Source organism: Hippoglossus stenolepis, chromosome 1, assembly GCF_022539355.2.
Source record: "Hippoglossus stenolepis isolate QCI-W04-F060 chromosome 1, HSTE1.2, whole genome shotgun sequence".
In the NCBI taxonomy this organism is placed as follows: domain Eukaryota; kingdom Metazoa; phylum Chordata; class Actinopteri; order Pleuronectiformes; family Pleuronectidae; genus Hippoglossus; species Hippoglossus stenolepis.
Genome location: NC_061483.1, coordinates 24,494,365 through 24,512,104, shown reverse-complemented (window position 1 = coordinate 24,512,104; position 17,740 = coordinate 24,494,365). Strand labels below are relative to the sequence as shown.

Sequence of the window (17,740 nt, the reverse complement as noted above, 5' to 3'; positions counted from 1 at the left end):
AAGTTCTTTATAATTGATGACTTCATTGACTGGATAGATGTCTGTGTCTCTCATGTGTGATGGAGGGAGATGCATGCAGTTTAAACTCTGTGCAGCCTCCGACGCATATTGCAGAGCGCATCGAATAGTGATGCGCATCCCAGGCAAAAAGAAAATACCCGGGTTGCGTTAAGGGAAAGACACGGAGCTCATCCATATTAGAAGAGTCTTTAATGAACTCCGACCGTCAGAGACACTCCTCCTCCTCCTCCTGCTCCGCGCCCGTAGCCAGTGGATGCGCGGGATGAGCTCCACAGCTCCGTCCCTATCAGCAGCAGCAGCAGCAGCAGCAGCAGCAGCAGCAGCGGCTCCGCCTTGGAGACAAAGGGAAAGCACCGCGAATCAAAGTGTGCGGGAGAAGCCCGTTTTTTCCCGAGACAACCCCACAGTGCAGCCGCGCTCGCCCGGAGGAGGCAGACAGACGTGCGCCCTGTCCCTGGAGACTCCTCTGGACTGCGCAAAGATGTGAGAGTAAAAGCGCGAGCGGCATCGTGATTGGCCACACTCTCTCTCTCTTTCTCTCTCTCTCTCTCTCTCTGAAAGCACCGGGCAACCGAGTCATGCTTCCTCCAGCCACAGCATCATCCTCTGCGAGGCGGCATCAAACTTGAAGGAGCTGCGTTCGCAGTGTGCACTGTGGATGCGTTCACAGCGTCGACCGTAAACTTGCATCATTCATCCTCTCCTCCCTCCTCCTCCTCCTCCTCCTCTTCCTCAAAGAGGCGGCGGTGCTGACACACAGGGACTTGGCTGATCAACTAGTGAAGAGGAGGAAGACGCTCTCACTTCTCACCCCTGCTCCACAGCTCCATGGTATAGGAGAGCTCCACCTATAAGGTAAGTCCAGAACTGGATGCAAGGCAACACGCAAACTGCAGAGAAGCTGGTTTCCACTCGGGTCTTTGAGGTTTTGTTGGCTGTTTCGTCCTCAGGAGCTTCTAGCGTCTGATGTGTTGCTGGTCCCACTGTTTCTCAGATGAGAGTGTAGCTGTACAAAGTACAAAGTGACAGCTGGATAAGCTCACCTGTAGGAAGGTATTGACCCACAGATCGCCTGTTGATTCCACTGATCATGCTCACCATAAGTGTTCAATGTTTCAATGCAGAGACATTTCAGCTGTTTTCCTACAAAACTTGCGCACTGAAGAAGACATTTCTTGGACCAACTTAGTAAAATACATTATTTATTATTAGTTACGTTTTTTTTCATTAAAGTTAGCAATTGTGTCACTATAACTTTTTAACTTTAAGTTGAACAAAAACAATTGGTTCGTAATTAAAGTCCTCTTTATCGAGACGGTTCTTTTTTCAGTGCTTTGTTCCAAGGAAGTTTGACCCTAATCTGTTCAATTCTGCTCATGGGTTGCAGTACATGAATTAAGAGTTTATTTGATTGAAATCAAATATACTGTTGAGTAATTAGTTTGTTTTCTCTGTGCTCTTTCATATTCTCACACATGTCAAGGTAGGACTTGTGTGTAACAGGTCTTCTTTTCATACATTGTTGGTGCGACAAAGAGGAAGTGATTCATCCCACAGTGCTCAATGAATTTTTGTATTTCTTCTCTCGGGTCAAACCTGTGGAAGGAGCAGAATCAGAGTGTAGAGGAGATCAGGACAGAGCTTTGTGTGCGCTGTTTGTTTTGGTGTCGCATTGGATCTCCGTGTTTACTGGACTATAAAAATAGCCACTGCGCGCTAACTGGCCCGGGGCATGTGTTTTTTGGGTTATGCCACTTTTGTAGCATAAATGATTTTGCTCCAGCATCTTGAACACAACCTTGGGCTTTGTGGTGACTGTAACACTGGAGATGCTCCGGGAGTGCAGTCCAAATAAATCAGAATAAAAGCTGGCTGTACCAAATCTAGACAATGAAAAACAAAAACAAACACAACAACAACAACAGAGGAAGCAACTAACACAACATTTCCCGCTTGATTTCCTTTGATTCCTTAAATTCATTATTCAACGTCTGTGGTCAGTTAAGAAAGTCTAAAGTCTAAAAGATCTTAAACGGGCGTTGTAATTGAAAGTGCTTTGACTTGCTTGCTTTAATCAATGACTCCGTGGAGCTGAGAGGGAGCGTGGGAGTCATCAAAGCAGAACAAGACCCTTTTGAGGTGTTAAACCTGTGGCTGAATGACTTGAGTTGCATTTAATTTCAGTGCATGATAAGGCTATATGCACATTCATATCAGTCTTTAGTATTGCAATACGTTTTGGTATTTCAATCATTAATTTAATTCACCTTGAACTGAGGCTTGCACATTGGTCGCTCAGATCCACTCGTGATACTTAGTTTATAGTTCAGTATAAAATACTTTGACCAGCAGAATACTATAGTAAAAAAAGTGTAGAGTCAGATGATCTAACATAATATAATACAGGTTCTGCTGCTTTGGTTCTACTGCTGTTTGAGAGATGGTTTCCACTTACGTGTAGATTCACCACTTAAACCATGGACAGATGAGCATTTATGCTAGAGTCCGTGCCTGATTTAATTTGTCCTGCATGTCTCCACGAGAGGAAATAGGATTTTCCTCCCTAATCCAACCACATGTCGTAATTTAGGCTGTAGACAGGTGCTCTTTTTTACCAGAAAATCTTGTTATGGTACTTGACCTTAGTGTCAGCTTTTATATTCACTCCTCATGTAAAGACAAACCCTCTCCAAGATCATAAACAGAGCTGTAATTGCTAGTAAGTTTGCTCGGCGGCTTTAATCAATTACGGCGCCGTCCTCCATCCAGAGAGACGGCGAGCGCAGGTGTCATCAAAGCAGAATGAGGCTCCTTTGAGGTGGGGAAATGTGAGCCTCAATGACTTCACTCAGCTGGGTCACTGGACACACAGCAGAGCTTTGACGCGTACAAATTGTGCTTGAAGATGCTGTGTTCATCCTGGGAGGCTCAGCGGCTGGCAGGGGACCAGCGGAGCAGGGACATTGCACTCCAGATGGCCCAGAGAGGCCAGAGGAAGAGAGCTGTCCAAGCCCAGCTGGGAGCGAGGGAAGCTGGACTGCCGGTAGTGTGTGTGCGAGTGTGTGTGTGCGTGTGTTTAAGTGATTGTGGGAGGGAGACGGGATGAGGGAAACAGTAAAAGACTGAGAGAAAGAGGTACGTACGAGGGTGTGTGTGTGTGTGTGTGCTGAAGGAGTGATTGGGAGAGAAAGGGAGGCTGAGAGAGAAAATGAGAGGGAATGAAACAAGCGCCTCAGTGTGTGTTCGTGTGTGAGTGCGTATGTGCATGGAGGTAGTGATAGGAAAAGTGTGGGAGGAAGACGAAATAAAAGAGAAGATGAAGGAGCTTGTATGTCTGTGCGGCTGTGTATTTGTATGTGTGTGTTTGTGTGTGTGTTTATTGAAGGAGTGACAGGGATGCAGAAAGGGTTGGAGATGCAGAAAATGAAAGAGAGAAAGAAACAGGCGCATGTGTGTGTCTGTGTGTGGGAGGAGAGAGAGAGAGAGAAAATGAAACTAGGAAAAAGCAGGCATGTGTGTCTGTGTGTGTTAGTGTGCGATTGCAGAGAAAGCATTACTGGGAAAGAGAGAAAAGCAGGAGTAACCGAAAACTAAAACAGAGGGAGAAAAAAAAGAAATGTGTGTCCCTGGGAAACAGAATGCATGAAAGAAAAATGAAAAATAAGAAACCGGTATGGAGGGATGCTTGCGTTTGTGTGTGTGCAGAGATGGGTGCATGTGTGGTCTTAATAATAATACTAGTGTTCTCTGATGATAGTTAATCACATTTACACATAGAAAACAAGTCCAACGGCATCTTACCTCACATATTTCATGTCAGCTCTGACCTCTGACTCTGCGAGCTCCTTTATTCACATGCTCGTACAGGAGCCATGTGACGCACAGCGCTCGTCATGTATGTGCTTTATGGCACACGGCCGCAGGCACATGACTTCCCACTGTGAGCTCAGAATCTGATATCAACTCCTCGCTCTGATGTGAGGATTTGCTGCGTGTGGGAGTTTCTTTTTTTCCCCCTCTAATTTAAAATCACTATACATCTTCAAAGGTTGGCACCCCTTCGATCATTAAGTCACATGAGAACCTGGGCAGTTGCACACGACAACAAAACACACGGCGGCGGCGGCGCGGAGAGCACTTCGCCTCACTGTTTCCATTTGGAGGAGCCGCTAGAGAGCAGCCGGAGAGAGTGCATGCTCTCTTCATCCCGCCACATCTGCTCTGTGATGGAACGAAGCATGATCTGCACTTTGATCACGATGAATTATTCCTATCCCTGACTATAAATACGGTCTCTCTCTATCTTGCCTTAAACTAGGAATCTGTGCTCGCGTCAGTGTGGCTTTCTCCCGAGTGTGTCACTGCGGTCGTACTGCTGCTCTGGTTTCCTTTCTCGCTCGCTGAAGGAATCAGTCGTCATACCTCAGTGCAAAGCTTTTCCGGACTTTTTTGTGTCTGGTCCAGAAAATTTTACAGACTGAGTGCAAAACAGTAATAGCAGTATTTCAAAGTTAAACAACAAGAAGCCTAAAAAGAAAGAGGATCAATAAAGCTGTCCCAGAGGATGTTCACTCTCTGGCACCACTTTCAAGAATGTATTTTTCTACTTAGAAACTTTAACTATACAACACAACAACCGTGTTCAATATAAGTTTGTTTCCATCAGAACGGTTTATTGCCATTCCATTTTGCCTTACAGTACAAAGCTTCTTCTAATGTCCTTCATACACACGTTGTGTATTTGCCACTGATCCAGTAACTCTCAGTTACAGTTTCACAAATACACAACATGGATAAAGTGATTGATTTCTGCTAATTCAATCCCACCAATAAAGCCATCCAAATCCTCCCTGTCTGTCCGTCCTTCGATTTTCTCCACCACCCTTCATCAAATCACTTCCTTTGTCTTCCCGTTGCTGCAGAAAAGCCTCTTGAGACTTAAGAGCATCTCTGCTGACAGTTTGAGCTGCTGTAACAAACTGTTTCCAATTATTACAACACTGAAGTGTCATAATAAACAACTGTTCAATGCTGTCTGATGGAAATAAGCAACTGTTCAGCTAACAGGTTCAACAGACAGCACACAAACAACAGCATATCTTTGAGAGGAAGACGTGTCTTTTTAAAATCATGGCATCAAGTTCTATGTTCACTAGTTGCGATCGTCAGCCTGATCTTGTCCCACTGACGTTATGCTTTTGCATTTCCCACATTAAATTGCCAGCTAGCTTGCTAAATTGTTAGCTTCTGTGGCTTCAGGAACATTAGCATTCTTGCTGCGGTTGCCTAGCAGCAGCATTCTGATGACTTCACCATTTGAACGCCAACACATGCCTACGCAATCTCTCTCGTCCTAACACACCATCAGTAATGAGTGATGCATGGACAACAGGCAGAGCTCCATTAGACCAAGTGACTGGCCCAGCCCTTAAGTCGGGTTCTGCAAAATAACCCAAATCTCTTTCATTTTTCACTATGTCATATCCGGATACATATGGCTGGTTCCTTCTTCTCTTCTGTGTCATGATCTCCTGCATGTTTGAGGATGACCGCATGCAAAGTCCCTGTCTTCACATGAACACAAAGCATCATCCAAATAATTAAAATATTGCCGTGAAGAGTGATTTGTGGCACAACAAATGAAATGATAAAGAGTGATATAGAATATTATATTAAATGTAATATGAAATAGACATTTCATATCCTCACACAACATTTATTGTCATATGGAACAGTGCTACTATACCCAGGTTGTGTTAATCACTATTCACATGAAAGATGTGTTGCACAGTCCCTCAACTACTTATGGCATCCTGTCGCTTTAAGCACACCCATCAATCAATCAATCTCCAAGGAAGAGCTGTCACGCGTGCTTTGAAATACTGTCAATCTTTAATGTAGACTATGTCTTAGATGCCCGTTGCACAGCACAAGTTTTACATTTTGAATGTACTATATACATTTGGTGATGCCCAGGGTTCTGTGATTCATTACCTCATTGAAATACAAGACTCCGAAATAGACCATAATTCACCGGAACACAAGCAAACTGGACCTAGGCGGCTGAGCTGGGATTGACTTTGTGTTAATACATCATTCCTGATTCACGGAGCTGACTACAGGCTCTTGACTGGCATACTCAAAACCCCTCTGATGAATGAGGAACAAACTACAGTACGATTCATATGAGAGCATGGGAGTAGTGACAAAGAAGGGTTTCAGGCTGTGCTTTAGCAACAATCAACGGAGACTGCATCTACATCTTTGTATATCGATGAATCCCACAGGGACGTGGTGTGTCTTTTCTTAGCATCACTGCTTGTGCTTGAGAGTTTTTAATAGAGAAAATCCCTCATTCTTATACACAACACCTTCACATTGTCAAACAGCCTCACCCACAAAGCATGGCGCTATCAACCTATCACCTCTAATGGGAACAAAAGGTCAGGCCTTAATTATTCATTCGGGATGTCAAACAATGCGTCCCGGCTGTTATTTAGGGTGGGGGAGACCCACTGAATAATTCACAGGCAGGATTCTATTTCCTTCCAGGAGCAGCTCGCTGGTTCAGATGTTTGTGAGAGTCTTATCTCCGCACAGGAGCCCTCTGTCAGTCCTTCGCTGACCTTGGCTGTCACTGCCGCGGCAACATGGATGGCACAGAAGGTGGCAGAGACTTGTGTTCTTCCCCTATCTGCAGGCCTCCTCCACAGTGAGTGAGAATGAGTAGGAAGGACTACAGGGAGCTGGCTGTTCCCTGTCTAAGTTCCCTCAGTGTCTGTTTACAGTACACCATGTGCCACGCTGTGCCGGATGGGTGCCAACGTACAAAAAAACAGCAGATTACTCTTTTTACAATGAGTTATTCTGCTTTTCACCCACGGTTCATTTCTGTCTTGGTACACTAGCCATGTCAATTGCGCTTAAGCGGCTTTCTTAAGATGTGAGGGGTGTTTATTGCGGCTGAAGAGTCAAAAGCAGATATTAATGCTATTAAAGTGCATTAAACTGAAGAATGCTGTAATGTGAGTCACTTCCATGGCAGGATAAGAGGGAGGCGGCATGGGCAAGATATCTGAGTGAGGAGAGAAAATGAAAACGTTGATATGTGAGAGGCAGGAGGGAGAGACGAGGACAGATGAGACAGAGAGCGAGTGAGAAAAAGTGGGTCTGTGTGAGTGAGAGAAAGAGAGCGAGAGAGAGAGAGAGAGAATCCTTGTGTCAACCCTACCATCTCTGAACAATCAAATGCAGAGACACATACACAAATACAGTATACATCTATCATGTAGCGGATGGAGAGCAGCCTAGAGGAAATCCAATGAGCAACATCTTTGTCATTGTAAATGCAATCAACAGGATGACCCCATCTTCCTGTGGCCACTATCTCGCTGCTGTGTGTATCGAGGCACTCTGCGGCCAAAGGAGATCATAAGGACTGACTGCTCTGCCACTATGGATAAAATACAGTGATCAATAACTATGGATAGAGGCACTTAAGTTATCAGCTATGTTACAGGATACTGGATCTGAAGAGGGTTTGTACAACTGTCATCAGAGTAAAGAGTTCTTTCTAAAGTCTGGTATTATTGGTTAGATCCAGGGAGGCACACAGACATTTGGACAAGCTGGTGGATTTATATTATGTTACTTTAAACATGGTTATATATGTATTAGGAGTATATATGGTCGTTTCACTCTCTAGAATAATCCTGCCAAATTTAGTGTACTTTTAAGGGCGCTTTCACACATACCTTGTTTGGTCGGGATCTTTGGACCAACAGACCAAAGTTTAGTCTCGGCCCAGCTCAAGCTTAACTTGTTTGTTGTAACTTTGGTCTGACTTTAGGGCTAAAAACAGGAAATAAAGAAAGTATGAAACAATAGCAGATGAAAAAAGTGGCTTGCAGGATTGCTTGCAATCTTTGCCTCGGACTATATAATTTTTGAATGATGAGGATGTTCATTGGGCGCATTCAAACTAGTGTCAAGTACTGCGCCTGAAGTTAGTGTTGCTGGTAGTAAAATCATAATGATATTATTAGGATCAAATATTAGATAACAAACCATCATCAGATGCACACCTGTCTACAAACAAATCACTGTCACCTATAGGTAGACGCAGTGCAAATGGGTGATGACGACAAGACTTACTAATGTCATTCAATATTCAGTTTTATTCAATTTCAATTTCAATTCAATTTAGTTATGCTCCCTAACTTGCAATGTGAAACCAAAACTGAACTGGATTAATTGTAAACAATGCAACAAAGACATGAACCTTAGTTCGGACCTTGTGTTGGTGTGAAAACGCCCTAAGAAAACAATGTCCACAGCATCTTTCTCTTTATCCCACTGTTACTGGCACTTTGATATAAAGGTTCCCTCACACTCGGCCCTGACCAGATGTACTTGTCTGATGTGTTTCTTGATGCTCAGCATGCCTCTCTTCTCTCTCTGCTCTGGAACGTCAGGGTTGTGCCTCCTCTTAAATCGAATTATTAAACTTGGAATTAAATATAGTATATATTGCATCCAGTCTATATTGTCCACAAAATTTTCCAATCAAAGTTGCTTGGTCATGGTAGAGCTAGTATTTAAGATAACAAGTACCTTATATGCACTTTCCCGGTTCAACAATTCCAATGATTTCAATTTTGAACGTCTGAATGAATAAACAGCTTTTATCTCTCACTGCAGAGAAAAATGCACTAAGACAACTGAGTGTAGTGAGTGTAGACAACTGTAGCTTGACTCAATGAGTTCTGCTAAAGCCCCAGAATATGACGGTGGAAGGTTATTTCTTCTAGAATATAGAACGATTACAATCATCAAAGATTTCTTTAACATATTTCACAAAAGCTATTAAAAGTATTTTACCTAAACACCATACTTCTCTGCACTGAAGCCCCTTATAGATACTTATGAAAGTACAATGTTACCATTTGTCATTGGCCTAATTAGAGAAAAAGAAGAGAAAACAAGCTTATTTCACATTCAATTATTGATGTATAATTTGGTTGCTTTACCTTTTCTATCACACTGCTTCACCTGCTGGGCGTCTGAATCTAGCTCTTAATTGTGCTCTGTTGAAGGGTCCTCCTGCAGCCACAACAGCAAAAATAAATAAATGTGTGTTTATAAGAGTACATAAAGGCTGTTGCTCAGCCTTGTGCATGTCCTTGGTTAGATCTTGGTGTAAAGATTAAATGCATAAAAGAGTTATACAAATGCCTGGCTTGACAATAAGCAGCCATTGCCAACTTACCACAGTTTTGTTGAAATTCACATACTACCAGTCTGTCCCTGACATTTACTGTACTTGTTGCTGTAGTATTTTTGTATATGTGAATTTAAAAGTAGCCTAATAGTTCACGCTTTCCTGTCATCTTATGTTCTGCTCAGGATCCAGGCTGATGAATTGGGGAATAAAAACTGAATTTTATTCAGAGACACTGATGCTCAGAGGTTGGTTTGTAATGTCAGTATTTCTTTTAGAGCCACTGACCTTATTGCTACCTTCACTGTGTGCAGAGCAGTGACAATGCTTGTTTATCCTGGAGCTGAAAAAAAGGCCTGAGGAGAAGCAGGTTTCGTCTGTGTCTTTTTAAAACTGGGGAGGATGTTGATTGCCCCAGAGAAGCTGCAGGGTGAGGAGCAGCCTTTTCTTACAGGCTGACAAGGTGACTGGTTCAGATGCTGGGCCAGGTGCTCTCTAAGTTTGAAAGCAGCAGGGTGCCTGGAAAACCAAAGACCAAGGACATGAACGTGCTCGCTGCCAACTTATGGCTGCACTGCAGGGCTCTTAAAACATTAACTCTCCTGGAACCACACATGCCCAGGTGCCAGGGTGTTGCTGACCAAGTTAATTACACTAATTTATCTTGCCTACAGTAAGCTTGTCAGTAAAGCCTTGGCAACACATTTCGGTCTTTTGGATGCAGCAGCAGCAAGGTCTCTTTCCTTACAGGGGAATAGCGCTGCACCTATCGATCATTTTTTTATTGATTAATCTATGTAAATCTTTTTTCGATTGATCGGTTAATCTAAAAAAAATTTAATTACTCGATTAATATAATAATGAATCTATCCAAATAAAACGTCAAAACTTGTGTCATTTATATTTATTTAATCATCTTCTCTTAAATACAAACAAATATGACAAAAAAACTAAGTATGCACTGCAAGGCATTATTGCACAAAAAAAAAAAATAGCCCAGTCTGAACTGCCAATCAGTTTTTTATGGTCCCATACAAAATCTCTCCAAAATACAATTAGTGCAAGAGCTTGTGCCATTCAAGTAAAATTAATCTATCAATCCACATTAAGCTGTCCAACAACAAAATAAATGAAAACTGGTCTCTGACTAAAGACTCCCACACTTTAGATGAAGGGTATTCAATTAAAATTCAAAGAGGTCCAGTTAGAGAGAATTTCCTCAAGCAAAGGTGTGAAACATCATAATGTGTAACATGCGTAATGATTCAGTGACATATATTTTGAAGTAGCCTATTAGTTTTATCAACGTCTGTATGAAGTCAAAAACTGAGAAAGTATTATTCAATAATATTTGAACAATGTTTCTTATTAATTTCCACATTGAACTGGAGGGTACTACTTTCTTGTTTAAAGTAAAATAAGGTTTGCATTTAAAAGTAAAATAAAAAGCTTTTGCAAAAGGCATCTTAAAATAAAGTGCTTAATTTTAGAAGAAAAAATAAAGATGGAGTTTGAGTTTCCCCTTATCTTCTTTTTTCTGAACTACATCTTCCCATATGAACAATATCATCAAATATTTACAACAAAACAGCTTTATCCCTCCTTTTCTCTTTGTTCCCACTTTCTCTTGTTCAGTTAGCTCTAAATCAAAATCTAATAATACGTCTGGGTCCATATAGAACAGCGTTTGGGTCCAGATCGTGGTCCGCCTTTTGGTGACCTATGCTTTAGATGATAGTGGCCGATTTTTCGCTTTAGCTTGCTCTTCGGGTGAATCCAGGCTTCGACACCTTCAGCCACCTTCCTTACGATGCGCCGACGCATGTTACACAAATTGATGTATTTACGACGCGTCACCCCAGCCCTATCAGGGACAAACACTAATTAGAGAATTTAGGTTTAAACGTTTTAATAGGATCTGCCCAATTCAGTTTTGTGTTGAGTTTGAATTTAAAGCAGATGTATATGAATTTTACATAAACAGAAGGGGCTGCAAATCCATTGATTTCGTCCCGTGTGAACAGCCAGGCGGCTCGTGGCTGGAGAACGCTGCGCTGCCTGCCCAGCGGCGCTTCCGCGTCCGGTGTAAACCGGCGTAACTACTGTAACCGGCGTAACTACTGTAACCCGGCGGAACTACTGTAACCCGGCATACAGTGGAGCTGAACACTGCGGAAGTCTTCCACACAGCTGGCAGTGTGGAAGACCGCTGCGGGCAGCGCAGCGCCGTTCTCCAGCGCAGCCGCCTGGCTGTTCCCGCGGAGACGGCATTTCTCCGCTGGTCAGCCCCATAGACTGTATATATAAGGTCAGCCCGCGATTCTGTTTCTCCGCTTGTTGTTGTACCGTTGAATGTCGGGGGGGGTTACAGTAGCGCTGAACACTCGAGGCCAAGACCATGTGGGAGACTTCCAGTGTATTGTTACGACACAATACCCAGGCATAATCGAGTCGCTCAAGCATGACGTTTCTGACTTAGAGGAACTATAACAAAACGCGCGAGTGTTTTTTCCCCAGAGTTTTTGGGTTGGTAGACATGCCAGATACCCACATTAACCTGTAGAAGCACTAACAAAGTGGAATTTGCATGCTATGTCCCCTTTAAGAGTCTTAGAGCAGTGCACAAAGGGCTTTTGAGGATTGTTGAGCACTAGGAAGTTGAGATTCTGGAAAAGGAGTGTGAAAAAATAGCCTGTCTGACGCTGGAGTTTTGTGCAGGTACAGGGATGTTAACTCTGAGCAGCAGAAGGAGTTGCTGATGTTGCATATAAAGCAGCAACTGGTGAAAATGAGATAGAACTTGAAACAAGTTGTTGTCCCTGTTGACCTTTACAGTAAAGGACCCAGGTGACATATGGAAATGTGATAAGTCATGTTGGTGTCTGATCATATCAGCAACATTTCTTCTGGCCGCACTCATAGCCAGATACCGTTCACCCTACCAAAACGTCTCCTACATGTCAGCTCACTGGCAATTCTGATCAGGGTGGTTATCTTTGCCTTGTTGTTAATTCCTGCAATTGAATGTCATCTAAACGTTTGTTTGACTCTGTTGTTCCCTTAGCCTCGTCTACATCAAGCATACCTGTTGACTGCAATGTGTCAGGTTACAAGGCATCTGCATATCCACGTTGCTCTATCACAGCCAAGGCAGTTACCAGAGCAGTGGTCTCAGTTCATCTAAATATTTGGCGTCCCTAAACTACTACTGTCTGACAGAGGTTCAACTTCTCATCCCATCTGTTTGCTCAGGTGCTTTAACAGCATCACTTTGCAAATCAGTGGCCTACCATGCACCAAGTCAGGGCACACTTGAACACTTACACCAAATGCAGAAAACATTGCTGCATATTGACTTTTCCGAGCCGACAGGTCAGTGGGTACTTACAAAATAACCATAGACAGAAATATGTTGCAAATACGGGTGTGTTGTCAAATTGATGATGTTTTTCTTAATTTGCTTTTTTATTTCCATGTGTTTCCTTAAGTTGCAGTACGTTGCTTTCTCAAGGTCACTCTCGTCTTATTTATATAAATGTACTGCCTGTATGTTGTATAAAAAATATACTATATATTTTCTGTATAGTCAAAAAAACCAAGTTTAGTTTGGCGCACAATGTTTCAATTACCAATCATGTACACCGAAGACTAGGGCTTGACAAATAAACTGAGAAATATATCTGTGGTCTCTGTTAAGACCTTCAGATTTAACAGTCAGATAAAACCTTTTGACAATGACTCAGTCATGAAAAAAAAGATTTATCAATCCACTACATCACAAGGTGAGAAAAGTCACGGATTTGAGTTTGACACACATCAATTACATGTTAGATTGTAAATAAGACAAACGCACGACATAGTGTTTTACACAAATTGGCTGTCACCTGTTGCTTTAATTGAAAACATGCATATCATTGAGTTAGCTTATTAGACACGTATTCCCTGTTGAACAAATGCGTTCACACATTCATTGTTCTTTGTCATTAATCACAAATGTATTTGATCACGATTTAATTTGCCTTTAAACTGTTGTTTCCCGTTTCCTCTTTAATTGAGTCAATACAATCACATCTACCTTGATTGTTATTTAATGTTGATTGAAAAGTGATCAATTTGTGTGGCGCCATAATTACAACAACCCTCCTCGCCTCCCCCCTGAAAGAAAATGAATCCCATTTTTTTCATCTGCTTTTCTGGAATTAAACAAGAATCAGAAGCAGTGGGTCGCTCATTCAATTAGCGTTTAATTTACCACATTTAATTACCCACAATATCTGCCCTTTTTGACCCGGCAGGAAGCCTCCTATGACTAATGAGTGCACTTACCTGATTTCCTTGTGTAAGAAATCACATCAGTGTCTTTTCCCTATGATGCGCTCACACGAAGGCAAGTGCGTACGGTGACTCAAGATTAAAGGATTTTTTTTTGTGGGTGGGGGGGTGAGTATGTTTTGACCAGGGCAGGGGTTTCAAGTCAGTATTGAAAGCCCCTGTGATGAATCCACCTCACTCCAGCCTGACACTTTGATCTTCTGAAAGCGCATGAAGCCGCAAGTTGAACAAGTAAGACATTTGTGCAGGCTGGATACAAAAATAACTGTACTTGTTTATTTTTATTTTATTTTATTTCAACAACTGGCATGTAGCTTATTTCAGCCTGCTTCACATGGGAATTGTTCACCTTACAGTTTGGACATGGTGTGTTGCAGTGTTGCGCCTTGGATTCATCCTTAATAAGCCATTTTACAGGCTGTCTGTACATTTTGGACCATATGATATTCTCCCTTGTATGGATGGAAGATGCCATACTGCTGTCGTCTCTTACTGCTGGTTTACAGGCAAGTAACAGTTATAGATAAACTGCAAGTTTCTCAATTTTGCTTCATTGAACTTTTTTTTAAATCACACTCACTACTGGTTTGCAAAAGAGAGAGACAAATAGAAGCCAACTTGCTGCTGCATTATTCTTACTAAAGAATAGAATGCAAACTGGATGCAATGTAATGCAGGACAGTAGAGAATCGAAGGGGCCTTGCAACAGCAAAGAAGGCAATTGACTGGGACCCTAAGCTGAGAGGGGTCCCTGATTATGTTAGTCCACAGCAACTACAATTTTGTTAGAACCCCCTTATATTATATGATTGGCTATGTACAGGAGAGTGCAAGGACACTGTGGTGGGAAACCCCCTAATGAGGCCCATGCCACTAACATTCTGCCACTTTCATGATTCCAGAGGTTTGGTTGAAGACTAAATATGAATATGAATATGAAGACGAATGTCTCAATGTGTGTGTATGATGTACCTGGGATGGTGGTGGAGGTTTGACCTTTCTTTATAATTTCCATTCTCAAAGAATCGTTCTCTCCTGGTTCGATGTGGGGCAACATGAAGTCCTTTGAAACGCTGCTGATCAGAGGTGTCAGTGAACCTCCCCATCAAGGAAACACCAATCTTTTTTTTTTTTAATGTAAAAACTGCACGATGGTCACCTGGCATGATTTCACCAACAGGAGAAGACACTACCAATTACATACAGTACGTATAATGGACAAGGAGAATCATATCAGCCCATAACTGAACCCATAACTGTTAAATTGGACATCATTTGCATGTTCTTTCAAAACCATTTAATCTGCTGTATGTGCAACACATTTTCAGATTAGGTGTGGGCTTAATGTAAATACAGTCTGTAATAGAAATGAGTCACTTGAATGTCAAGATCGGAACTTAGAAGCTTTCATCAGCTGAATACTTAAAGTGCTTTAACAAAAAGCTTTAACTGAAGGACAAACACAGTGCTCATTAGCATGACTGTCTGAAGAGCTGTAGCAATGTGGGTTCACAAACTGAACTGCATGTTGTGCTCATTCTTGTAATTCATATTCAAATAATGACCACTTATTGGAGTCACGCAGAAGTAACCATATCACATTTTAAACCTTATGGTCTTGGAATAAAAATCGGAAGAAATAATATAAGACACAATACAACTAAATAAGTGTATAATATACAGTGCATCCGGAAAGTATTCACAGCGCTTCACTTTTTCCACATTTTGTTATGTTAAAGCCTTATTCCAAAATGGATTCAATTCATTTTTTTCCTCAAAATTCTACATACAATACCCCATAATGACAAAGTGAAAAAAGTTTGTTTAAAAGTTTTGCAAATTTATTAAAAATAAAGAACGAAAATATAACATGTACTTCACAGCCTTTGCTCAATACTTTGTTGAAGCACCTTTGGCAGCAATTACAGCCTCAAGTCTTTTTGAGTATGATGCTACAAGCTTGGCACACCTATTTTTGGGCAGTTTCTCCCATTCTTCTTTGCAGGACCTCTCAAGCTCCATCAGGTTGGATGGGGAGCGTCGGTGCACAGCCATTTTCAGATCTCTCCAGAGATGTTCAATCGGGTTCAAGTCTGGGCTCTGGCTGGGCCACTCAAGGACATTCACAGAGTTGTCCCGAAGCCACTCCTTTGTTATCTTGGCTGTGTGCTTAGGGTCGTTGTCCTGTTGGAAGATGAACCTTCGCCCCAGTCTGAGGTCCAGAGCGCTCTGGAGCAGGTTTTCATCAAGGATCTCTCTGTACATTGCTGCATTCATCTTTCCCTTGATCCTGACTAGTCTCCCAGTTCCTGCCGCTGAAAAACATCCCCCCAGCATGATGCTGCCACCACCATGCTTCACTGTAGGGATGGTATTGGCCAGGTGATGAGCGGTGCCTGGTTTCCTCCAGACATGACGCTTGGCATTCAGGCCAAAGAGTTCAATCTTTGTTTCATCAGACCAGAGAATTTTGTTTCTCATGGTCTGAGAGTCCTTCAGGTGCCTTTTGGCAAACTCCAGGTGGGCTGTCATGTGCCTTTTACTGAGGAGCCGCTTCCCTTACCCCCATTGTTCTAACACGCCAGAGGCTGTTCACCTGGCCACTCTACCATACAGGCCTGATTGGTGGAGTGCTGCAGAGATGGTTGTCCTTCTGGAAGGTTCTCCTCTCTTCACAGTGCAACGCTGGAGCTCTGTCAGAGTGACCATCGGGTTCTTGGTCACCTCCCTGACTAAGGCCCTTCTCCCCCGATCGCTCAGTTTGGCCGGGCGGCCAGCTCTAGGAAGAGTCCTGGTGGTTCCAAACTTCTTCCATTTACGGATGATAGAGGCCACTGTGCTCATTGGGACCTTCAATGCTGCAGACATTTTTCTGAACCCTTCCCCAGATCTATGCCTCGATACAATCCTGTCTCGGAGGTCTACAGACAGTTCCTTGGACTTCATGGCTTGTGTGCTCTGACATGCACTGTCAACTGTGGGACCTTATAAAGACAGTGTGTGCCTTTCCAAATCATGTCCAATCAAATGAATTTACCACAGGTGGACTCCAATCAAGTTGTAGAAACATCTCAAGGATGATCAGTGGATACAGGATGCACCTGAGCTCAATTTTGAGTGTCATGGCAAAGGCTGTGAATACTTATGTACATGTGTTTTCTTCGTTTTTTATTTTTAATAAATTTGCAAATATTTCCCCAAAACTTTTTTCACGTTATCATTATGGGTTATTGTGTGTACAATTTTGAGGAAAAAAATGAATTTAATCCATTTTGGAATAAGGCTGTAACATAACAAAATGTGGAAAAAGTGAAGCGCTGTGAATACTTTCCGGATGCACTGTAGGTGACAAAAGCTCATTTGACATTGTAGAAAGAAATGGGTCAACTGTGGGCAGAATTTGCTGCAGCTTTTGTATCCATTTTTTCCCCCTCAATTAATAACATTCAACAAAGAAAGACAACAAAAGAAGGATTGCGTTCCCAGGTTAAAGAACCGTGCCTATCACTTTGGTAGAAAACTCAATTAAACTTTAATATTTGCCATTTGCTTTCAGCCGTGTTGTTTCTCAGAGAAGCCAGTGGAATTAATTTCTTGCATCTAGTTATGCTATACACCTGCTGTTAAGCAGTGGAGTATTATTTCCTCAATGTAAGTGCTGTGCATTCAATTTTAATGAAGGAAACCTATTAATATTTTAGATGAATTTAAGTATTAGTGTCTGAGCTCTGTGTTGATGTCTTCATAATCTGGTCTGTGGTGTTTGATACGTATAATGATGAATTTATGCAGCCATAAGAAATTTACATTGTTGGAAGAATAGAATTATATGCAACTATTTTATTTGCTTTGTCACCTTACTTTTATATAGTAGGTTGGTCTCAGAACTTTACCTATTTATCATATGACAGGCGGTTACGTCTTTGCTCATGTGAATTAGAATTTATCATATGATAGGCGGTCACAAGACTAAAAACAAAAACTCAAGGGGGAAAATCTCGAAAGCAGCGCTGACAAGAAAGAAGGATGAAAAGCATTCATTTGTTTGAATCAAGTTCTTATATTGAGCTCTCTTATGTCATTATCATTATATAAGCATCCAAAAATGATTAAAACTGAAAGTGTGTTTTCTTTTATTCTTATTCTTGTGTTAAGATAATATTAGAG

The 17,740-nt window shown here is 42.0% G+C and overlaps 1 protein-coding gene across 1 annotated transcript in view; it reads left to right on the top strand.

The window, feature by feature from the left end:
* Positions 1 to 231: 231 nt before the first annotated feature.
* LOC118111836 (carbohydrate sulfotransferase 8) overlaps positions 232 to 17,740 on the top strand; it is a 173,389-nt gene continuing 155,880 nt past the window's right edge. The window contains exon 1 of the mRNA XM_035160563.2: positions 232 to 876. The gene's annotated coding sequence lies outside the window, so the exon portion shown is untranslated. The remainder of the gene's footprint in view (positions 877 to 17,740) is intronic.